The following is a 22536-nucleotide window of genomic DNA, read 5'->3' on the forward strand; positions in this document are numbered from 1 at the left end:
GAAAGGAGTTGGCAATAGGGGCTTGCTCTCAGAGGAGTGGCCTGGTGGTTTGAGCCCAGGACACCAGCAACTGCTCAGTGCTTATCCCGGCTTTGTCAGTTGCTGCCCTGGAGCTAAAATGCCAAATTTGGCCACCACAGTCAAAGCAGCTTAACTTCCAGAGAGGCTGAGCATCTACAGCTCCCTTCGACTTCCTGCACCCATGTCCCCTGGACCGCTCTGAACACCCAGACTCTTGGTTAGCATGTGGATCTAGGGCCCAGATCCTCAAAGGCTCTTAGGCGACTGAGTCAAGGCCCCTACCATGCATCGGGTTAGCCTTTGTCTGTCTGCTATGGGTCCCTGTTATATCCTCTGTCCTTCATGCCCTTGGAGATTTTTTCGAATATTTTGGCATTTCGTCTTGTGGAACGGAGTTCAGCTCTTTTGCAATTTTGGGACTCCGTGGTCACCTCTGCTGATGAGCTCTGTACGGTCACCTGTGCTGATCAGCTTGCCAAGCTGCCAAATGGGAAATGAAATTCAAAAGTTTGCAGGGCTTTTCCTGTCTACCTGGCATTTGAGTTGAGAGCGCTGTCCAGAGCGGTCACAGTGGAGCACTCTGGGATAGCTCCCGGAGCAAATACTGCCAAATTGCATCCACACTACCCCAAATTCGACCCAGTGATATTGATTTCAGCGCTAGTCCCCTCATCAAGGAAGAGTACAGAAATCGATTTTAAGAGCCCTTTAAGTCGACAAAAATGGCTTTGTCATGTAGGTGAGTGTGGGGTTAAATCAACCTAATGCTGCTAAATTCGACCTAAACTCGTAGTGTAGACCAGGACTTAGTCTCCACCTTTCTAAAAGTAGTACTGAGGCAGTTATCTCCTGCTAGAAGTAGCTAAGGAGTGGCATGAAGACCTGAATCTGGCCCGTGTGGCCCTAGTGAGTATCCAGGGGCTACCTGGGGACCGAGAACAGAATGTAGCCACTGTTTCACAAAGGCTTTGAGGATTAAGTGTGCTGAGGGCATGCCATGTAAACAGCTAGGATTTTGAATGCAGGAAGAGCAGCACGGGACCTCCATTGGAAGGGTGAGTATTTCAGATGGCTGGAGGAGGCTGATCATGAGGGACATGTTCGGTGTCGGCTGCAGCCCTTGTTGACTACATAGTCAAAGAGGCTAGTAAGGCAAGTGATAGTAGAAAGGCTGGGCAGAATGGCTCGAGCCCTGAGACGTACATTCCTTGGCAGACAGCTGATGGAGAGGGGACCTCGCTGTGGGGCACTCAGGCCAGCTGGGAGCTCAGAGGGGACATGGCACACACCTCTCTGAACCAGCCATAGAATACACCAGATGTGATGGATCTTACGAGGGACAGAACCCTGGTCAGTGACCTCCTCTTGCCAGAGGAGGCCGATCTAAGCCTGAGGAAGCTCAGAGCAGGAGACAGGCCTGGGACAGGGTTTAATGGGCAGGATACAATGGAGGAAGGACAGGACAGGAGCCCTGCTGGGGAAGCCCTAAGGGAGCCACAGAGGGGCTGCTGGTCTGAAGATCTGTTTGGACTTGTTCATGCCACCCCAGGCAGGGGTTAGCCTCTTGTGTGACTCGGCCAGAGGGCCAAGCCGCAGAGCCCCCAGAGTGGGGGTCATGAGAAGATGCAGGCTGAGAGAGGCCATTGCCCATCCCAGGTGAGCCCAGTTGGGGTGCACCCTGGGCAATGCTGCAACCAGAGAGGTGGGGGGTGCTCTTGAGGCAAGGAGGTACTGTTACACGTGGGCACAGCCTGAAGCTCAGACAGGGCTGGATCTCCCTCACGTGGCAGAAATACCCTCAGGAAGGCATTGTGTGGGAAGAACCGCTCCCCTAAGGGCCCTTCGTGGAGTGGCTCGCTCTGTTGAGGGAGAGATAGTGCCTGCCACCCCGTGGGATGAGCAGTTGTTATGTCTCCTGACAGCCTGGCTCAATAGGCGCTGTGCTGCCCCAGAACTAGGAGATCCCAGCGTGGAGGGAGTCTCAGGAGAGTTCATGCAGCATCTGGTACATTTTCTTTTAGCTCACTCTTCCATGGGAGGGCTAGTGATGAGTGTTCTTTGCCCCCAGCCTGCCCATACCCACCCACAGAACTTCAGCCACACACAGGGGTCTCTGCAGGCCAGGGGTGCCAGCTGCCAGCGGGGGACAGTGCCGTTCTGCACAGGAGAGACCCTCTGTGCTTTTCCAACTGAAAACCAGATTTAGGGCTTGATCAGAGGTCAAATTACCCAGGATCCAAGTGGGGGGAGTTTCTTCCCAGGGAGCGTGAATGACCCAAAGGATAAACTTCCAAGGGCTACTGGAGGAACTGGTATAAATGAGCTCAAAGAAGACTGAGGCAAGAATTGGGAGCAAATGCATATTGTGAGGGTACCTCTCACCGCAGCAGCTGGGGACACTGCTCATGGACATCCATATCCATTGTTTCAGTTGTGAATGTTAAGGCCATTCCAATAATCCACCCTATGGGGTCTGGACCTGGGGGTCTGCAAACGGGTGTTAGACCTTCCCATGTTGCTACCTCCCAGTGAGATCCTGGCTCAAAGGGAAGGGGCCTTGGTATGGAAAAGGTTGAGGGCCACTAATCCACCTTGATCTTCTGCATAGCACAGACCCCAGAATCTCCCCCAGTGATTCTTGCATCCAGCTGTGGCTGAGCTAGAGAACATCTTGTAGAAAGCAACTGGTCCAAATTTTAAGGACTTGAAGTAGTGACTAAGGTGAGCTCTTCAAGGGTTAATTACCCTCCCTGCTAAAAATGTGCAGCTTATTTCCAATTTGAACTTTGCTGACTTCAACTTCCCACCCCTGGATCTTGTTCTGCTTTTGTCTCTTAGATTAAAGAGCCGTGGAGGATCGGATATCATCTCCCTGGGTAGTTACTTATATGTTCCTACTTAAGTGAACCTTCTCGCTGATAAATGACATAGCTTGAGCTCTTTTAGGCTCTCATTAAGAGGCGGCTTTCCCACCCACCAATCCGTCTTGTGGCTCTTCTCTGAACTCTTTCCAAGTTTTCTGTCTCCAGTAATGGGCTCAGCAGTGCTGTGCACAGAGCACCCCCTGCCTCCGCCTGCCATTTCTCTGTCCAAGCATCGTGTAAATGCAGCCAAGTGTTTCGGGTTATCTCTCCCCTGGTTGTTTTTTTTTGGTTTATTCTTTAAGCCTCTACTATTTTCCAGAATTCCTGTGATGCAAAGGGCTGGACTGACAGCATTGCTTCTCAGCGTGGGCAGCTGCACTCCAAACTGCCCCCTATGCTGTCTGGCCGATGTGTCTCAGCCCTGTCCAGTGAACCAAGGAGCACTAGATGGGAAGCCAAGGCATGTGAATTCTATTCCCAGTTCTCCTGAGACCTTGACCAAGTCCCTTCCCTTCATTCAGTTTCCCCCACTGCCGATGATAATTGCTAGCGATCATTGCTGTTGTGGCCTGTTGAGTCCTCGGTCTCTCTGTTCAGAGCATCCCTGGGGGTGCCTGGTCATGCTCACTGTGGGGTGGATGCTCATCTATCAGGAACCGGACTGAGACCAACTGAGTCTCTTCGCACTGTGCTGAGATATTGGGTTGCAACGGCTTCTGTTCCCTGCCCACTTGGGCTGGGAGCCTACTGGCGGGACCGAGGGATGCTTGTTCTGTGCTTCAGTGTCTTGGTGAAAGTGGTACCTTGGCATGCTGGCGATGAGGCTGGAAAAGCAACATGAAAAATGACTTCTCCCTGCTCCCTCCTGCAGCCTGTGCGTTTCTGGTGAGGGCTAGGTCCTGGAGAGGTTTGTTTAGTGTCTGAGCTAAGAGGGAATGAGGGGTCATGGATGAGGCTGTGGGGAGCAGGGGAGTTTAGTGGAGTCTTATCTGCTCCCATGATTCAGGCCTGAGTTTTTCTGGCTGCTGTGCTAACCTGCTCCTGACTTCCCGGCCCTTCAGCGATCAGACCTCCCCAGAGCTTTACAAGACCTAGAGGGAGGTTGCTGAGATGTGTCATTTTAAACTAAAAGGGATGTTCACCGACAGCTGAAACCGCTCTCTACTCAGGGATAAGCAATAATTCATCCCCTCCCCTTCTGTCTCCAGCCTCTCCCCCTCTGTGGCCCTCAGAGTTCAGGCTGGGCAGGTCTGTTCTTTGCTCGCTTTCATGGGGGTTCAGAATCGTGGCAGTTTTGCGAGCGGGGGAGCCAGCCGCCCAGCAGAATTGATAGCTCCAATGTGAGGGGTCGGCTCCCTTCGCTTTCCAAGACGGCTGCGTAACAGATGCAAGACTTCCTCCGCGAGGTCATTGCACCATGCAGTCTGTCTGCCGTGGCCCACAACATGCTGTCCCACTCCCTCCCAGGCACCAGGCCAGGTCCTGGGCTCACGGGGGGTGTGTTATGTGGCTGGAGGCCAGGTGGCTAATCCCAGGGAGGAAAGGGCATTTGGGCTGGAGAGAGCAGCTCAGCTGTTGTAGGCATGTCTCCGGACTTAGGGGTTGGAAAGAATGACTTGTACATTAGTGACTCCTTGTGAACCAAGGAAAGGAGCTGAGCATGGAGCAGGAGGGAGACAGAGTCGAGTGGATGAGGAAAGATGGCGCAGGACAGCGTGATGCTCAGTCAGCACCGATGCTTCTGAACCATTGATGGAGAGGCTGGTGCCAGCAGCTGACAAGCCTGGCAGTGGACCCTGCTGTCTCTGAAGGGTGCAGGAGCCCAACTGTGGCTACATAGGAAAATAAGAAGGGTGTGTGGGTGTAGGGGGGGAAGAGATGAGGATGCAACCATGCAGCCTGGATACTCCAGAACTGCAGGAGCAAAGTGAGGGTTAGATCTGTGCTGCATAGGCCCGGGGAATCCTTTGCATCAGACAGAGCCAAGCTAGCCCTCCCCTTCATTGGGACAAGCAGTGAGCTAATTCCCTCCGAACCGTGTGTAACGAGGTAGCAGGTGCAGGCTTCTCTTGTCCCAAGACCCTGCAGTAGGGTTCATCGGGGAAAGCCAAGACTGCTGTGTAGACAGGAGATTCGCATCTTATGCGGGGTTTAGGTTCTGAAGTCCGCGCGCAAGGTGAAAATCGCATATAGTCAAAAGTTCATTGAGTGGAATGGCGGGCAGAATTGCCCGCACTACAGGTACAGTATTTCATTTGGTATTTTTCTCGTTTGGTTTGGTTTGTTTTGCCAAGTGGGTATAGTTAAAATCACGTAAGCTAATGTGCCTGTGATGTGACTCCACTGTATGTGTCACTGCCCTCTGCTGGCCAGCTCCATCAGGACAGCTCGTGTCTATGCAGCAGCGTTGCATGCAAGTCGTGAAAATCGCCAGGACTGTTTGCACTAGGGAGGTTGTAATTGTCTCATTGCCAAATTTCCCTCCCCCTGCATTGGGTGCCATTGTGGCTACTGTAGTACAGAAATTCAGGGCGAAACCCACTGACTTCAGTAGAGCCAAGAGTTTGTTCTTGCTATCTTAGATACAGGGGTTCTCAAACTTTTGTAGTGGTGACTCCTTTCACACAGCAAGCCCCTGGGTGCAACCCCCCTGCCCCTTATACTTTAAAAACACTTTTTTATATCTTTAACACCATTATAAATGCTGGAGGCAAAGCGGGGTTTAGGGTGGAGGCTGACAGCTCGCAACCCGCCATGTAATAACCTCGTGACCCCGAGAGGTCCCAACCCCCAGTTTGAGAACCCCTGTCCTAGAGACATGAGATGTTAGGTGCAAAAAAAAAAAAAGAAAAATTACACATCTTGCAGTGTTAGGGTCCCTGTGGTTACTGCTACATTCTCCAGCACTCCGCAGAATTCTGTGTGTTCATTTCAGAAAAGCAAGGGCTTTTTCCTTTCCATTGCGAAGATACAGTAGTCATGATATAAAAGGATGCACTGCTACAGTATGGTCCCAGTCCTGCAGCTGTTTATAGGGAATGAGGCCCCCAGAAAATGCATTCAGCATGATGATTGTGCATGGTAGTAACTGCCGCTTAACGGGGAGCGTATTACCCTCATTTTGGCAAGTGGCTCAGTAGTAACCAGGCGTGACTAAGATCTTTGGCTGAAAGTGATAGAAAAGTGTCACTTGTGGTAATATTTATTATACAGTTGCTTAAGTGGTATTATGGGTAAAAAATCTATAGTAAATTGTACTTGTCCTAATACAGTGAAATTGAGAAGGTTCATATCAGTTGTGAACAAATGACACACATTCCCATGCACTGAATTGTACTGAAATTAAAGAATCTATCCATTACTCAGCGAAAGCAATATAATAATTTTTACTGAAATGTGTGAGGCTAAATCATGTGAGCAATACAATATGGTTACACTGCTACATAATCGATGTTGGCAAACAAAAAGCCATAAAATATGTTAATACAACTCCTGTCTGGATATTTCTCTGAGTAACTGCTTCTAAGATAGCTACTGGCCAGACGGGTGTCTGCAAAAGAAAATCTCCTCTGTGCACGAATGGGAGCTGAGGTTTAGTAAAACACAGACCCTGCAGAGAAGAGAACTTGCTAGATAAGGCCTTATCTTGCAATTGGATCAGCATAGCCTGGTGGTGGGTCCTGCTGTCTCTGAAGGGAGCTAGAGTCCGACTGGCTATACAGGAAAACAAGAAGAGTGTTGAGGAGAGAGAGGGAAACAGGTTTAGTGCAACAGCCCAGCCTGCAATGCTCTAGATCTGCAGGAGGAAGACCCACATAGACCCAACTGCAGGGTCAGAGCCTAAAACAGTAAGAACCAAATCCCAAGAGGTGTTGAGAATCTACAGTTGCCCTTTAAGTCTGGAGTATCTGGCAGCTTCAAGATTTGGCCATGAGTCAAGGTCTGGGACTGTTAAGAAAAACTGAATTAGTGCAAATATCCATGTAGAATTTTGCAGTCTTTTACATTCTCTCTGAGACTCTAGAAAAAACTGTGCTACAATGTATTATTTGAGCAGTAGTAAATGATTCTCATTAGATACATATACTCCATGAGTGCCCACAGACTCCATTTGACATCAGGGCCCCAGAGTGCTTGGAGCTGTACCTATAGCTGGAGACAGTCCCTGCCCCAAAGAACTTATGATCTAAACAGACAAGAAAGACAACACTGGGACAATGACACTTCCCATGTCAGAGAGAGTCTTTCTGGGCCTCAGCTCCCATTGTTACCCTGAGTCTGTATTCCTCAAGTCTCAGCACAGCACCTTGTCACATGACCATCTTTCCCCATCAAGCAACCCCCAAATGTTGCAATGCATCTGCATGTGGGAGCAGAGCTTGGGTCCATGACCCACCTTCAGGCTGACATTTCCTGATCTCCAAGCTTACTCTGCAACTTCTGAGTTTCTTTGTGTTCTGCTCGCTAGAGAAAGAGGAATACTGGGCCACGCGGCATGGCAAAAAGCCTTCATTAGTATCAATTGGGGATGCCCACATCATGGACTGGGGCCTTCATTACAAGAAACCCTTTAAACCATCCTATATTCCAGCTAGGCAGGGTCTCCCAGAAAAGCTATTTTCAGCAATGTTTTAAAATGCTTTATTGGTGCTAATGACCACCTCCCTCCACCTGTATAGCCTCCATCCTCAACATTCTTTACATGCTATAAGGGGCAGTCACCTCTTGAGCGCCTCCTTGTGGCTTGGGGTGGCAATGCAGTCCTGTTCCTGCTCCTGGTCCCCAGTAGGTTGTCTACCTCATTTAGCAGGTCTTGGTGGCCTCTGGTTGGAACACACAGTCAAAATGAACCCCTTCCACTGTCCAACAAATAAAACAGTCCATCTGCCTTCACCGAGCTCTTCAGACCCCACTCTGGCCTTTTTAAATTCAGTCCTTTGCTCGGGGCTGCAAATGAGCCCAGTCCCCTTCTTGAGGCTTAGGTTAGGCTTGCCCCCACTTCTTGGGGTTTATGCCACTTTGCCATTGGCTGGCAAGGGCCACTACTCTGGATTCCAACCCAGGGACCCTGTATGCAGCAGCCACGTACTATTCAGTTCATTGTTGCTACCTCCCTGGGCTTCTTCCCACCTGGCCCCTTATCTTCACCCTCAGCTCAGGGCCAATACTCTCGGGCCCCTCTCTCCCTGAAAACCCAGGTAGGCAAGTGCAGCCAGAGAGAAACCCCACCTAACCCTCAGGTTTCCTTGCTCTTGTGGTCCCAGCCAGGGACTGCCCCACTAGGGACATGCAGTGCCTTTTGTCTGAGCCTGGTGGCCTCCAATTGGCTATCGCTAGCCCTTGGAGGACCACATCTCTGTAGTTTTCAAGATGGCTTCTCCAGAAAGGCCTCTCTGGACAGGCTTGGAGGACCCACCTTCACTGCTCTATTCCTCCCACCTCACTGCTTTCTGGGGCAGGGTGTAGTAGGATCACTTGGCCTCCTGTAGGGACCAGCAAAGGCCAGGCATACACTCATTGCAGGTGCCTATGAGTCCATCCATACAGACCTCAGAGGTGAAAATTGTAACCCAGCACATTTTAGAAACCTCTAAAGAAAAATGCCTCTTGCAATTTTCTGTGCATCATAATGCTGTGACTTTAAAGTCTGATGTTTCAGGAGCTGGAAGCACGTGTTGTGCATCCCATTGAAAGGCTCGGAATCTCTGCTTTTTAATGCCCACCCCCCAAAATGGTACTTGGTTGGGGTGGTGTTGGTGGGCAGGGCTGGGTCTGCATGTGGATGAGAAAGAAGGCAATATTGCTCCATAGGCTTGGAATGTTAGACTAAATCCTGTCCGCAATGGACCATGAGCAGGTGAGATAAGCCAACATGCATTAAAAGCAAATAGAATGGAAGCTCTTTGGAACAGGAACTGCTTCTTTCTTCTGTTTGTACAACACCTCATGTGAGTGGGTGCTTGTCCGGGACTGAGGCTCCTAGGTGCTAGCCTAATGCAAGGAATAAATACATGCTGCAATCCGCTACATGACCATCTCCACTGCACGCGTATACACAAGCATACATCTGTTGAAAGACTACATTTAAGAGCCCTCCAGACTGCATCCGTTTGTACATGCTTTACATTTGCCAAAGCCAAAAGCACACATCAGCCAGTTGGCCATTCCACATCCCGAAGTCTGAAGTTGTAGGACTGGGAGATCTATTTCCACACTGGGTAGACTAATCCAAGCCCATACATAGAGACATCTGTTATTCCTCAAATGCTCTGAAGCAAAGAACTTCATGGTGTTTACTTTTCTTTTGCGGGCTGAGCCAGCGTTCCCTGGCCGGACACAGGGGTTGAGCAATATAGCAAGAGGAAGGGAATAAACAAATGACTCAGTGGGCTTCTGAGATCTTGTCCTGAACAAAAGTTTATCCAAATGTCACCCGACAAGCTAAATTTTTCAGATTAGGTTTGTTTCCGGCCTCTGGGATCTTTTCAAAGCAGCAGCTCTTAGGCCTGGGATAATGGCATGACTAATATTTGAAAACAAAGTCCCAGAGCCTGATCCAAAGTCCATTGAAGTCAATGGAAGTCTTTCCATTGATTAAGTGGCCCTTGGATCAGACCCCTAGAGAGTAACCAAGTGACTTCTCCAAGCCCCCACCTCCTCCCCCCCAACATGTATTGTGTATCCTTCTGTTCTGTTGAAAGGACTGGTGCAAGGTGACTTTGGGGTGTGTATGGCATGTTGACACCGCAGCTGGTTGGAATACAACTATGGAAACAAAATTTCAATGGAAAATAAATTTACAAAGATGTGTCTCATTTTTTCTGACCAGCAAGAGTAACCGGGACTGGATCTTGCTTGGCACGGTGGGATAATTCACTCTGGCCTAGTGTGATCACTGTGCAGACTCACCCATGCTGGTATGGCATGGAGACTGGTTGGAAAGGTTCACTGCATGATCACTGGGAAACATAATTGGCTCCCCCTTTTGTGTGGGCACCAGATGGAATGTTCTCCTCTGCCTTGGTGAGGTCCTAAGGTGTCATAGGTGGAGATGCAATGCCAAGCAGACCAAAAGTCAGCAGGTTCTAAGGTCTGCATTGGGTGGAAAGCCAGGACAAAGATGTTTACATCTAGCTCTGGAAGTGGTTCATGACTGAATTCCAGAGGGGATGGCCTACAAGTAAGATCACTCCTGGCCACTGCAAGTTGCATGTTTGGGGGAGCTAGCTGGGGCATAATCAGTTTCTGAGATAACTGAACCCTAGACCATTCAGGACTCTATAGACAGTGTAATGTTCTGGGGGAACCTCTCCACGTACCTGATCACAACTCTAGACTTTTGTTCCATAGAGAATCCATCGGAGGTTTTGCACTGAGCTGAGTGCATGCTGGGGCAGGACTTGGGGAGTTGAGCTGGTGCAGTGCAGCTACCTGTTCAGTGCAGAGAAGATCAATATAACATCATATAATTTCCCATTAGGTATCCCCATTGTGTGTCTGTGCTTAGCACACAACAGAATAACCAGCATATTGAATGTTCCCCTCTCCAGAAACAACATAGCAGACAATGCTATGCTCTCATTACTCTGCCCTGAGGAGGGCAGCCTTCTTCTGCAATAGCTTGCTCTTCCAATTGGCCTTGAAGGGTAGCTCCAGATGAAGAATATTGCAGTGATCTCACCTGGAGATAACAAAGGGAAGGATGGTCCTAGTAGGGGCTGCCTGCCAGAGGAACAGGGGCAATTGCTTGTTGAGACAAAGCTGATGGAAGGGGTTTCTGGATACTGCCTATGTCTGCAAAGGGTCCTATGGCACGTTATAGACTAATAGACGTTTTGGAGCATGAGCTTTCGTGGGTGAATGCATCCGACGAAGTGGGTATTCACCCACGAAAGCTCATGCTCCAAAACGTCTGTTAGTCTATAAGGTGCCACAGGACCCTTTGCTGCTTTTACAGATCCAGACTAACATGGCTACCCCTCTGATACTTGCCTATGTCTGGGAATCCAGCAGCAGTCAGGGGTCTGGGCATCCATGGATCTTGCTCTTGCTTCGTCCTGCTGACCCAGCATCTTCTAGATCCTAGTTCGCTCACCTTCACTGGACACCAGCACTGCAGAGAAACGGTCCCATCCAGCTTCACAGGGAAGACCCAGAGCTGGGCATCTTTAGCACATGGTATCCCCAGTGCCTTCGGGGGTGTGTGTGTTGAACAAGATAGGAGAGGAGGGTGCCCTGTGGGATTCAGCGGCTGAGATCTCTGAAAGAAGGAGCAATTGCCTAGCGCTAAACTTGGATCCTCCAGAAAAAAACGAGGACAGTCACTCTTGTGGTGCAGGCAGCAATCCCTTCCATTGCTGCTGAGTTCAGGCCCAGTTTAGGCAGTGACACTAAGCTGCACGGGCCAAGTTTCTAAAGGGATTTAGGTGCCTAAAGATGCAGATAGGCACCTAGTGGGATTTTCATTTCCACCTTTAGTTGCCTACATTCCTTTAAAAAAAAAATCTGACCCCACAAGCTGTGTTGGCCAGTTTGGCAGCTAGAGAGACTCCCCGGGTCTTTCAGTGTCCCCCTTGTGTATCAACTCCGCCTGCTCTCTCCCATGTGAGGCCACTACCCCACATTACAGCCATTCCCAACACTCTGCTGGTCCCGCAGCGAAGCTGGCAGTACTTCCGGATGGCTGATGCTGAAGGCCACTTTACACCCACTGGTATCAGCCTGGATAGCTGACCTCCAGCTGTTGCCTTGGGGAGATCAGCAAAGGCTGAAACTAATGCAATTGCTTGGCCATATCCTATTCTGAAACCTGACCGACTGGGGGACAGGGAAGATATGGAGTGTGTCAGATGCTGCTGGAGTTGGCTCATCAGCACCTTCTCCATGAACTTTCCCGGAAAGAAAGACTTAGAGATGCTAGTAATCGCTAAGATCAGTAGTGTTCAGTGGCCTTTTGAGGAAAGACCTGATGCCAGCATGAAAGCCGTTGCTGCTGGCTTGAGGGACCCTGTCAATACAGAGAACAGGCATTTCCCCGCCAGCCAGGAGGGCAAGCTCCCAGGTGCTGTAGCAGCAGGTGTTGACCAGGGAGAATACCATCATTGTGAAGTGCAGCCATTGGATGTGGAAGAATTTAGTCCTTTAGGACAAGGCTGCCTATTCAGGATGCTGCATTTCAGCCCTCGGCTTCCATACTTCCCAGCATCCTCAGTGTCGGGATGGAGCTGGAAGAACTATATTGCTAAATCTGCTCTGCTTCTAAGGCAGAGCTGTTGGCTGACGATTAGCAATGGTTTTTTGCTCACTTCAGAGGCAGGGACCCTCACGAGCAGGCTTCCCTGAGAGCCAGGAGCACTTAGTGCTGGAGCAATGCAGAGCAGAAAAGACCAGGTTTATGCTGAGCGCTCCAGAAGTATTGCTTTGTCTGTTCAGAAGCTAGGAAAGGGGTCTGGGCGGGGCTCTGAGTTCTGCGCTGGTCTCATCTCCAGCAGAAGAGGGGGGATTTAAATAGAATCTGTCATCACTGCTGCTGCTCTCTGAGTAGCTCTGCAGGCTCAGAGAAGCTGGGGGTGGGGGAGGCACCTGCTGAGTGGTATTCTTCAGAAACAGGAGCCATAAGTGGCACTCTGCTCTTCCCTTGCCCCTCTGCACAGAGGATCCCAAAGCACTGTGCAGATAATGCCCTTCCACCAGGAGTTAGCTAGATCCCACATTGAAGTCAGTGGAAGCACAGTGCCTCTGAAAATCAGGCCTAGCCTGCCTTGACTGAGCACCCAAAAATCAAAGTACTCAAAATCGGATGAGATTCTTGAAAATGGAGGGCTGTGTGACTGGCCCAGGGTCACCCAGAGAGTCAGTAGCAGAGCTGGGAACAGAACCTAGGGCTCCCGCTCCAGTCAGAGTGTTCTGGGGGTGGGGGAATCATGTCTTCTGTTGCCTGGAAGGTTGGTGTGAACATTGGCCCTGTCCACTGTGCCTGTACCAGCTCAGAAGAGATGGGTTTCATGGTGCAGCTGAGAAGCGCTTCGGTTTGCTCTGACCAATGTGAGAAGTTTAGAGCTGACCTCCTGTGAGTTCCTGCTCTGAATCCAGCCTATGCCAGTGGTGAGCATCATTCCCTTCTGAGGCCTGCTTACTAGCCTAGATGGAATGAGTTTGGGGGTCTTGGGACAGGCCCGAGGGATGCAGATGCCTATCCATAGCTGGCCCTCTGGGGCAATCCAAACAGAGAGGCCAGGGATTGAGTTCCCTGTCCTTGCCCCTCTGTTCAATAATGGTAAATCTGAGCTGTTGCCTCTGTGTTTGAAAAATATGTACAGTCAAGCAGGGATGCAGACTACTCAAGGCAAACTCCACCTTACCAGTTGCCACATGCTTCCATGTGCTCGCTCTCCTGCGGTGAGTTCATTGCTGAAATCTCCCTAGAGCACAAGGGTTAGAGCAGGGGTGGGGAGTACATACCTGCCCTTTTGCTCAGTGACTGGACCAGTCACTTCCTGTCCATGTGCCTCAGTTTCCTCCTGTGTAGAATTAGGATAACAATGCTGCTCCATTTCAGATCAATACAGCCGCATAACAATGCAGGGTTAGAGGGAGGTTGGGACTCCTCAGTCAGGATTTTTCTAAGGCCCCCATAGGATTTAGGCACCCAACTCCTATTGATTCCATTGGGATTTGGGCACCTTAAACTCATTTAGGCTCCCTTGGGAATCTCAAGCATCATGGCAGCAGAGTGTTGGCTCCTATCTAATCTATCTATCTAATCTATCTAAAGTTTTTAATTTTCTTTATTTCCATTTTTTTTTATGCTACAGGAATCAGGAGCTCTCCCAGCCCCATGTCAGACTAGAATGAAATTAAACGAAATAGCATTTTCAGCGGGAAATCCCTCCCCAATCACAGAAACCGACTAAATCCTCTTTAACTTATTGCACATCACCTAGATGTCCAGCTGGTGCTCTCCATGTGCCAGTTGCCCAATCGCTGATCAGTATCTCTGTATAACAACCATTTTGTTTCCTTGTGTACACACGCAGCCCGATCCAAAGCCTCCTGCAATCAATGTGAATCTTTGCATTCACTTCAGTGAGCTTGGGATCAAACCCATAAGCCCTATCCAGTTAACTTTATGTCCCCTAGTCCTGGTCTACCAAACAACTTTTGAAGAAATCATCAAGATTCGTTGGAGAGGAATGGGGCTCTCATGGGTATCAGAGACCTGGGACTATGGAGATTTGGGTATCCTTCCCTGGGGTCCTGTGGCAAGTCACTCCTTTGCTCCATGCCTCAGTTTGCTCTTCTGCATGATGGGAGGGGGGATAATCACAGCAGAGGGGTGAGAGAGAGATTTAATGAGTCTTGCCAGCTCAGAGAGTTAGAGATGAGTTTGAGTCTTCTGTTGCTGCTGTCACTGGGGAACTGTCCAGCAAAGAAGCCTCCTGAAAAGCAGCCATGGGATCTGTGCTTAATGCCACCTGGGGAGACAGTCCATGGGCTGTTCCTTCTCTTTGGACACTGGATGGAGCCAGTGAAAGCAGAAGGCATGTCCTGGAGGTCGACTCAAGAGATGTGTGTGTTATATGTCACTGCCAAATCACTGTGTCTGGACCCTGGGTCCTGTGATAAAGCCTTGGCAGCTCTCAGGAAAGGTCTCTGAGTGATTGTAGTATAAGTAATCTCATTAACTGCCAGAGGCCCTTAGGACCATCTGCTTCCCAGGATAACTCCCCTTGCTCCATCTCTGTGCCATTCCCAGATTGGTCCATGTACTACAAGGAGCCAGCTGCCCTCAATCCAGCACAGCTCTCCGGGTTAGCAAGAGAAGCACAACCCATGCCTTTGGAGCAGTAAAATATCTCACTGGACCCCCAGTCCATGCAGGGATGTGTAGAGTCCCTGCTCTCTCTAGCTGGGGATCCCTTGCTCCATGAAGTATGGTAAGGTGTTTTTTGTCTGCTTAACTATCACTATTCTAGGTAGGTTCTTATCCTGTGCTCTTCCCCATAGTTTCTGACCACCTTTCAGTCATGCATTAAGCAACATGATAACATCGGTCACATGTTTGTGTTCTCATCTACTTCAGGGCAGGACACATGTGCAGGGGAGTGTCTTGTTGTGGTAGAGTGTATTTAAATACACTTGTTGCTCTGTATTTATGTTGTATAAGGCAAAGTCAAAGAAATGCACCTTGCATTCAGAGGGGAAAGTGGTGAGGTTTGCAATGGCCCTTAGTTCCCAGGAGCATTCCTTCTACAGTCTGGGCCCGGCCTCAGAGAGTTCTGTCTTCTGCACAGACAAGTGTTACCCTTATGGTAGATCATTTTGTTGGGTCAGAGGAGAAAAACTGTGGACCAATGTTTGTCCTGGAGCTTTAGGCTCCTCTAGATACTCTGGGCGCAGGCTATCGCGTGTCCTGAAGGTAAGGACTGAGATTTTGAACTTGACTAGAAGATCTGTGGGAATCCAGTGGAGGACTGGCGTGATGTGCCCATGGTTATCCTGTGCTGCTGAGAGGATGCGCTGCAGCATTCTGTACGAGTTGTAGTTTCCTAAGTGCCGAAGGCCTCGTGCCCAGGTGTATCACATTGTAGTCTAGCCAAGAAGTGACAAAACTGAGAGTAAACCGAGGCCTGCTCATCTTCAGTCAAGATGGGATGAAGTCTCCTAGCCAACTGTAGATGACAGAATTTCTTGTGGAGGCTGGTATGTGAGAGCTTAGCATCAGCAAAGAATCCAAGAGTATGCCTAACTGTGGAATGAACTGACCAATTGTTGCTGTAAACCTTCATCCAAAGGAGATGGCACCATGGCTGCAAACTCCTCAAAATGCTGTCCGCTGCCCACCAGCATCCCCTCCGTCTTGCTCGGGTTCAGCTTCCGCCAGCTGTTCTTCATCCTTGAGCTGATCTCATCCAAGCACTGGGCCATCTTGGTGGTAGTGGTGTGATCATAGGTGGTGACATAAGTAGAGCTGTGCATCATCTGCATATTGCTGGCACTTGAGTCTATGTCATCTGAATAGCTCGCCTCGAGCTGCATGTAGATGGTGACAAGCACTGGATCCTGGTGGGACTGCACAAGGGAGAAGTCTAGAGGTGAGGTGCCGTTTCCCATCACTACTCACTGGGTGCGTTCGAGCCGCCTTAGCCCAATTCCCCTTGGCCCCTGCCACTTCTCTCAGGTCAGACAGCAGTATCCCACAATCCACAGCACTGAATGCTGCAGAGAGGTCCAGGAGGATGAGAATGAAAGTCTGTCCACCCTCCGTCCACGGACAAATCATCCATCAATGCCATGAAAGTGGTTTGAATTGAGGTATTGCTGGGTCTAGATGTTAACTACAAGCCTATCTCATTGACGCTGGTTCAGGAATGAGAGGTTTGACACTGGGCGGTCATGGACTAGAACTGAGGAACCTGGCTATGGCACTCGCTCCCTCCCACCTGCCTTCCCTCCACCCAACCGCATGCCCATATGCTCTCTTGTATGCTCATATCCCCCTGCCACACCTTAGTATCCCATCTTGCTCATCCCTGGCATGCACCCCTCAGCCACTCACCTGTGCTTCTCTGCTCACCCTCCGACCCCATGTATCCCCCTATACTAGTCATGCGTCCCTTTGCACACTCTCCCACCCCTCACACACTCCTTCCTCGCCCTCAATCCAGCTGATACCTCCTCCCATTTGTGCACACATTCATCCACCATGTGCCAGCTGGGGCACATATTCCCAAACTCTTGTGTAAATCTGGCTAAACCAGACTGACCCCTAGCTCCTGGGAGCACCTTCGTCCTGCTGTTATCTGCCTCTGAACCAGTCACAACAACCCTGAGTGCTGGAGAAGGGGCCAGGGCCAGGGATTGATTTGGAGGTAGAGGAAGCAGGGTTTGAGCCTGTTGTACAGGGGGACTAGCATCAGGGGATCATTCTCTTCCACTAGGCAGACAACTCACAATCTGGCTGCTGCAGGCCTGACAGCAGATGCATGATCAAAGCCCTGTGTGCTGCTGGTGCCTGGCTAAGGGGAGGGAGGATGGCTGGCAACCACTACCCCAACATGCCAAGTGCCAGTTGCTTCCCTTATAGGGCTCGTGTGTGTATATAAACACTGCCCAATAAGAATCACAGTCTGTCCTTTCTCCACGTCATAGGAGACCATTTTTACTTCTTGAGCAGAACCTGGGGAAGCTATTCCTCCACTGGGTTTGTAAGATCAGAAGAGAGGTTGATGCTGGCAGCTGGCTTGGCTGCTGTGAAGTGGGATTTTCTTCTCTTGCCCTAGCCCAAGGTGCTAGGGGCAGCACTGCATGGGTTGGCATGAGAGCTTTCCCCCTGGACCATTCATGCAGCAGCCAGCTTTTGGGAGAGACCAGGTCCTGACCACATGGTCATCAGACCCCAGGGCCCTTTGCATTAGAGCAAGAGTGTGCATTTGAATCCCCAACCTGCTAACTCATGCAAGCTCTCCATGGCTTAGGCTGGACTGGTGCTTGGAGAGGAGGCCAGCCTTGCTAGAAGTTAGAGGTGACCAAGTGCAATTAGAGCATCTTGCTGATAATCCAGAATTGTCCCCCTCTAGCCCTTTTCTTAGGGCTATGTCCACTCTAGTTTTGAAAGGGAGAGCTGGGGGCTGCAGCAAATGGTGACTGAACTGGAAGGGCTCTTCCCAGAGTCCGCTCCTAAGGGAGAGTGTCCAGTTTTCAGAGGACACAAAAAGATAAGGCAGGAGCATCCAGTCCCTAAATGTCCCAGGGCCCCTCCCTGGAGCCAAACAGCTGTCACATCCTGCCCCAGAGGTGGCTGCATTTCAGTGGGGGATGACATGATTTTGCTGTGTGGTTGTAATGCTGTTAAAGTGCCCTCAAGGCTAGCCGAAAGCATCTGTAATCACTAGCACCCATACTCATGTGTCCTCAGACCTCTGACACCAGCTGGGAATTGTTCCAGCCTCACACAGGAAACGCGTCACAGGCACCACTACAGGAGCATTCCCTGACCCACTTACCCCTCAGGGCCTGCCCTGGGCAGAGACAGAGAGGGCATAATTCTTTGCTCATCAACACTGCTGCATGTACAGGCGAGGAGGGGCCCCTTATCAGAACTGCTCTGAGGCTCTCTGAATGAGTGGAATCTTGGTCTGGATGAATTTTTCTGGCACTTTGAGACAACTAAGAACATCAGTCTTCCACGCAGCAGCACAGAGCACTCAGCCTGAGCAGCGCTGGGCATCGGTAGCTCCCACAGACCCCCATGGGAGTCGGCATCTCTTAGAATTAGGCTATAATGAATTCATTCCCATGAAAAAGCTGGGAGCGCTGTCAGCAAGATCCCCATTTTACAGATGGGGAAACTGAGGCACAAAGGCCCTGACTCACCTAAGACCACACAGCAAGGTGAAAGTTTGGCAAAGTCCTGAGCCTCTTGCAAGGAAGACTGCGTAATGGGCACAAATCTGTACATGTACACCTAGTGATCACTGCCACTCCTGCTCTCACACAGTAGCCAGCAGGAGGTGCCCAGAGGAAGGCCAGCCCCTCGCAGGAGAAGAGGCCGTGGTGTATGGCTGGAAAGGCCAGTCCGCCTACCTTGGCCATCAGGTCTCATGGCTCACCTGGGACTGGAGTGTCCTGAGTGGCTAACTGCCTCCGTACAGCACCCCTGCAGGTCTCGCTGGGCTCCATCCAGGAAAACAAGGGTACCATGGTGTATGTGGAGGGGGTTGCCAGAAGTGTGTTCCAGGCTACATCCACTCAGGAGGCTAGTGCTGCTGGGTGCTTCCCTAGCCGTGTGTGTGTTCTGCGAGCCGCATGGCCATTCGCGCACAGGGCAGGCGTGCATTTCTGCCCTCGGGTGCCCAAACCTGGGGGTAGGGACAAGGAGCAGAGCACAGACACCATGTCACTGTCCAGAGGAAATTATCCCGGCAGGTGGCCGTAAATCCCCCTGTGCTCCGCATGCGCAAAGCCACCCCCTGCTGTGTGCCCCCCGCAGTGCCTGGCCCTCCCTGTGGGCTGCCTTACCCCACTGGCTGGCAGGGGGTGTAAGGCAGGGTGCATCCGGCTGCTGCAGATGTTTGACTTTGCTGCTAAGAGAAACAGACACCCTCCCCCTACCCTCCTATACACCTCTGTACACCCCACATACCCCCTTCCCCTCCCCCACCTCTGTATACCCCCAACACCCCCTTCCTCTCCCCCCACATACACCTCTACACACACTCCTCCTCCTCCCCCACACCTCTGTACATCCACATACCCCTTGCCCTCCCCCCACATACACCTCTATAAACACACAGCCTTTCCTCTCTCCCACACCTCTGTACAACCCACATACCCCCTCCCCTCTCCTCCCCTCCCCTCACTTAGACCTCTACACACACACCCTCCCCCACCTCTGTATACCCCCAACATCCGCTTCCCTCACATACACCTCTACACACACACACCCTTCCCCTTTCCTCATATACACCTCTACACACATACACCCTTCCCCTCCCCCACACCTCTGCACACCCCACACCCCCTTCCCCTCCTACTACATACACCTCTACCCATCCCACTTCCTCTCCCCCACACTTCTGTACACCCCTCCCCCATACCCCCTACACACACCCCTCCCCCATACCCCTCTACACATACCCCTCCCCCCCACCTCTGTACACCCCCTCCCCTCATACCTCTCTACACATACCCCTCCCCCCACCTCTGTACACCCCCTCCCCTCATATCCCTCTACACATACCCCTCCCCCCACCTCTGTACACCCCCTTCCCTCATACCCCTCTACACATACCCCTCCCCCCACCTCTGTACACCCCCTCCCCTCATACCCCTCTACACATACCCTTCCCCCACACCTCTGTACACCCCCTCCCCTCATACCTCTCTACACATACCCCTCCCCCCACCTCTGTACACCCCCTCCCCTCATATCCCTCTACACATACCCCTCCCCCCCACCTCTGTACACCCCCTTCCCTCATACCCCTCTACACATACCCCTCCCCCCACCTCTGTACACCCCCTCCCCTCATACCCCTCTACACATACTCCTCCCCCCCACCTCTGTACACCCCCTTCCCTCATACCCCTCTACACATACCCCTCCCCCCACCTCTGTACACCCCCTCCCCCATACCCCTCTACACATACCCCTCCCCCCACCTCTGTACATCCCCTCCCCTCATACCCCTCTACACATACCCCTCCCCCCCCCACCTCTGTACACCCCCACCCCTCATACCCCTCTACACATACCCCTCCCCCCACCTCTGTACACCCCCTCCCCTCATACTCCTCTACACATACCCCTCCCCCCACACCTCTGTACACCCCCTCCCTCATACCCCTCTACACATACCCCTCCCCCCACCTCTGTACACCCCCTCCCCTCATACTCCTCTACACATACCCCTCCCCCCACACCTCTGTACACCCCCTCCCTCATACCCCTCTACACATACCCCTCCCCCCACCTCTGTACACCCCCTCCCCTCATACCCCTCTACACATACCCTTCCCCCACACCTCTGTACACCCCCTCCCCTCATACCTCTCTACACATACCCCTCCCCCCACCTCTGTACACCCCCTCCCCTCATATCCCTCTACACATACCCCTCCCCCCCACCTCTGTACACCCCCTTCCCTCATACCCCTCTACACATACCCCTCCCCCCACCTCTGTACACCCCCTCCCCTCATACCCCTCTACACATACTCCTCCCCCCCACCTCTGTACACCCCCTTCCCTCATACCCCTCTACACATACCCCTCCCCCCACCTCTGTACACCCCCTCCCCCATACCCCTCTACACATACCCCTCCCCCCACCTCTGTACATCCCCTCCCCTCATACCCCTCTACACATACCCCTCCCCCCCACACCTCTGTACACCCCCACCCCTCATACCCCTCTACACATACCCCTCCCCCCACCTCTGTACACCCCCTCCCCTCATACTCCTCTACACATACCCCTCCCCCCACACCTCTGTACACCCCCTCCCTCATACCCCTCTACACATACCCCTCCCCCCACCTCTGTACACCCCCCTCCCCTCATACCCCTCTACACATACCCCTCCCCCCATACCCCTCCACACACCTCCTTCTCCCCCCCCCCGCGCAGTCACACGCCGCGGGCGCTCGGCGGCGGGGCTGGCCGGGGACTGGGAGCCGGCAGCCGAAGGCCCTTGATTTCCTCGCCCGGCAGCCGGCCGGGCCCAGGCCGAGGTGAGAGCGACCCCGCGGGCCGCGCCCCGGTTCCTGGCTGCGCTTCCCTGCGCCCCGCTCCTGCAGCTGCAAAGCCGCGACCCCCCAGCACTGCCCCAGCCCGGAGCCCGCAGCCAGCGCTGCAGCGGGGCTGGCCGGGGCAGGGGCACCTGGCCGGTCCCCGCCGCGCTCCGCGCTCCCTCCTGCTCCTGCCGGGCCGTGGCCAGCGAGCTGATCGGGGAGCTTCCCCCGGGAGCAGCCGGCATCTGCCTCCCACTGAGCGGGGCGGGGCAGGCTCGCCCCATCGCCACCCCACTGCCCGGGATCGGCCTGTTCCCCCAGCTCAGGGCCACCTGGCCCCGCCCTGCTCCCACCACCCCGAATCCTGGCAACGGGAGAACTTCTCCCTCCTCCGATCCCGGCTTAAAGTCAAAGGAGGGAGACCCCGATCCACCCGGACTCCATCTCCCTCCCCACGGCCTGCCCCTGCTGCCGGCACTGGCCAGGCTGGTGGCTGGAGACGGGGAGTCATTGCCCCAGAGCGCTGGCTCTGTGGCTTGCAGCTGAATCTCTCCTAGAGGCCTAGGGTGCAGCGGGTGAAGGGCTGCCAGACACGTGTGGAGAGGCTGAGCAGGAGGTCCGTGGCGTGGGTGGCTGCGAAGCCCCTGAGCCAAGCCAGCCTGAAGCTGGTCTGGTGGTGAGCACACGTACAGATGAGCACTTGCCCCGTCTGTGTGCCCGAGTGGGGCGAGGACCTTGCTAGCCTGCCAAATGAGACAGCAGAGTGGGCACACGCCGAGGCCTATGTCATCTCAGCCCCCACCTGCTGACCCAGTGCCCCGCAGCGCTGTCAGCCTATCGCCCAGTGTGTAGGAGTGGAGAGCCCGAATTCCTGGTGACTTTGGGGGAAGCTGGCAGTTCTCAGCAGGTCACACACTGGGGTGCAAGTGGCTCAGTGCTCTCCCTGGGCAGCCCGCAGCTTTCCCATCCCTGCCTACCTGGGTCTGAAATAGCCTGGATCTACTGACCTTCAGGGCAAAGCCCACTGCTCTGCCCAGGGGCATGCAAGGGGCTAGGCTGTACGGGGCATTGTCAGGCACGGTTTGGTTTGGTGGTTATTTCTGGTCAGTCAGTCTCCACCTTTGGGGAGGCAGCTGCTTTTTTATGTCACTGTGTCACGTCACCCAGCCCCTGAATCTGGCCATTTCTAGGTTGGGCCGTAAGGGGATCTTTTATAAAAATCTAGAGGTTCTTTTCAAGATGTTAGGACACGGCTGTTAAATATGCAGAGGTTTGATTTCTATTGTTTTTATCATTTTGATGGATAATGTCAATGTATTTTGAAGCTTTTTAATTTTTTTTAATAGATTTAAACTTTCACAGTTGTGGAGAAAATTATGGGGGGTCAGATAATTATTTAATGACAGTAGACAGTGA

The 22536-nt window shown here is 52.3% G+C and overlaps 1 protein-coding gene and 1 long non-coding RNA gene across 2 annotated transcripts in view; one reads left to right on the plus strand and one right to left on the minus strand.

Moving 5' to 3' along the window:
- NAV1 (neuron navigator 1) overlaps positions 1-22536 on the plus strand; it is a 287493-nt gene that overhangs the window by 24324 nt on the left and 240633 nt on the right.
- Positions 352-21570, minus strand: LOC115650779. Its single transcript, XR_004000216.1, has 3 exons — positions 21560-21570; positions 7422-7429; positions 352-423 (listed from the first exon to the last, which is right to left on the minus strand). It is a non-coding gene; the product is annotated as an uncharacterized LOC115650779 (long non-coding RNA).

Source organism: Gopherus evgoodei, chromosome 4 (genome assembly GCF_007399415.2).
Source record: "Gopherus evgoodei ecotype Sinaloan lineage chromosome 4, rGopEvg1_v1.p, whole genome shotgun sequence".
Taxonomy (NCBI): domain Eukaryota; kingdom Metazoa; phylum Chordata; order Testudines; family Testudinidae; genus Gopherus; species Gopherus evgoodei.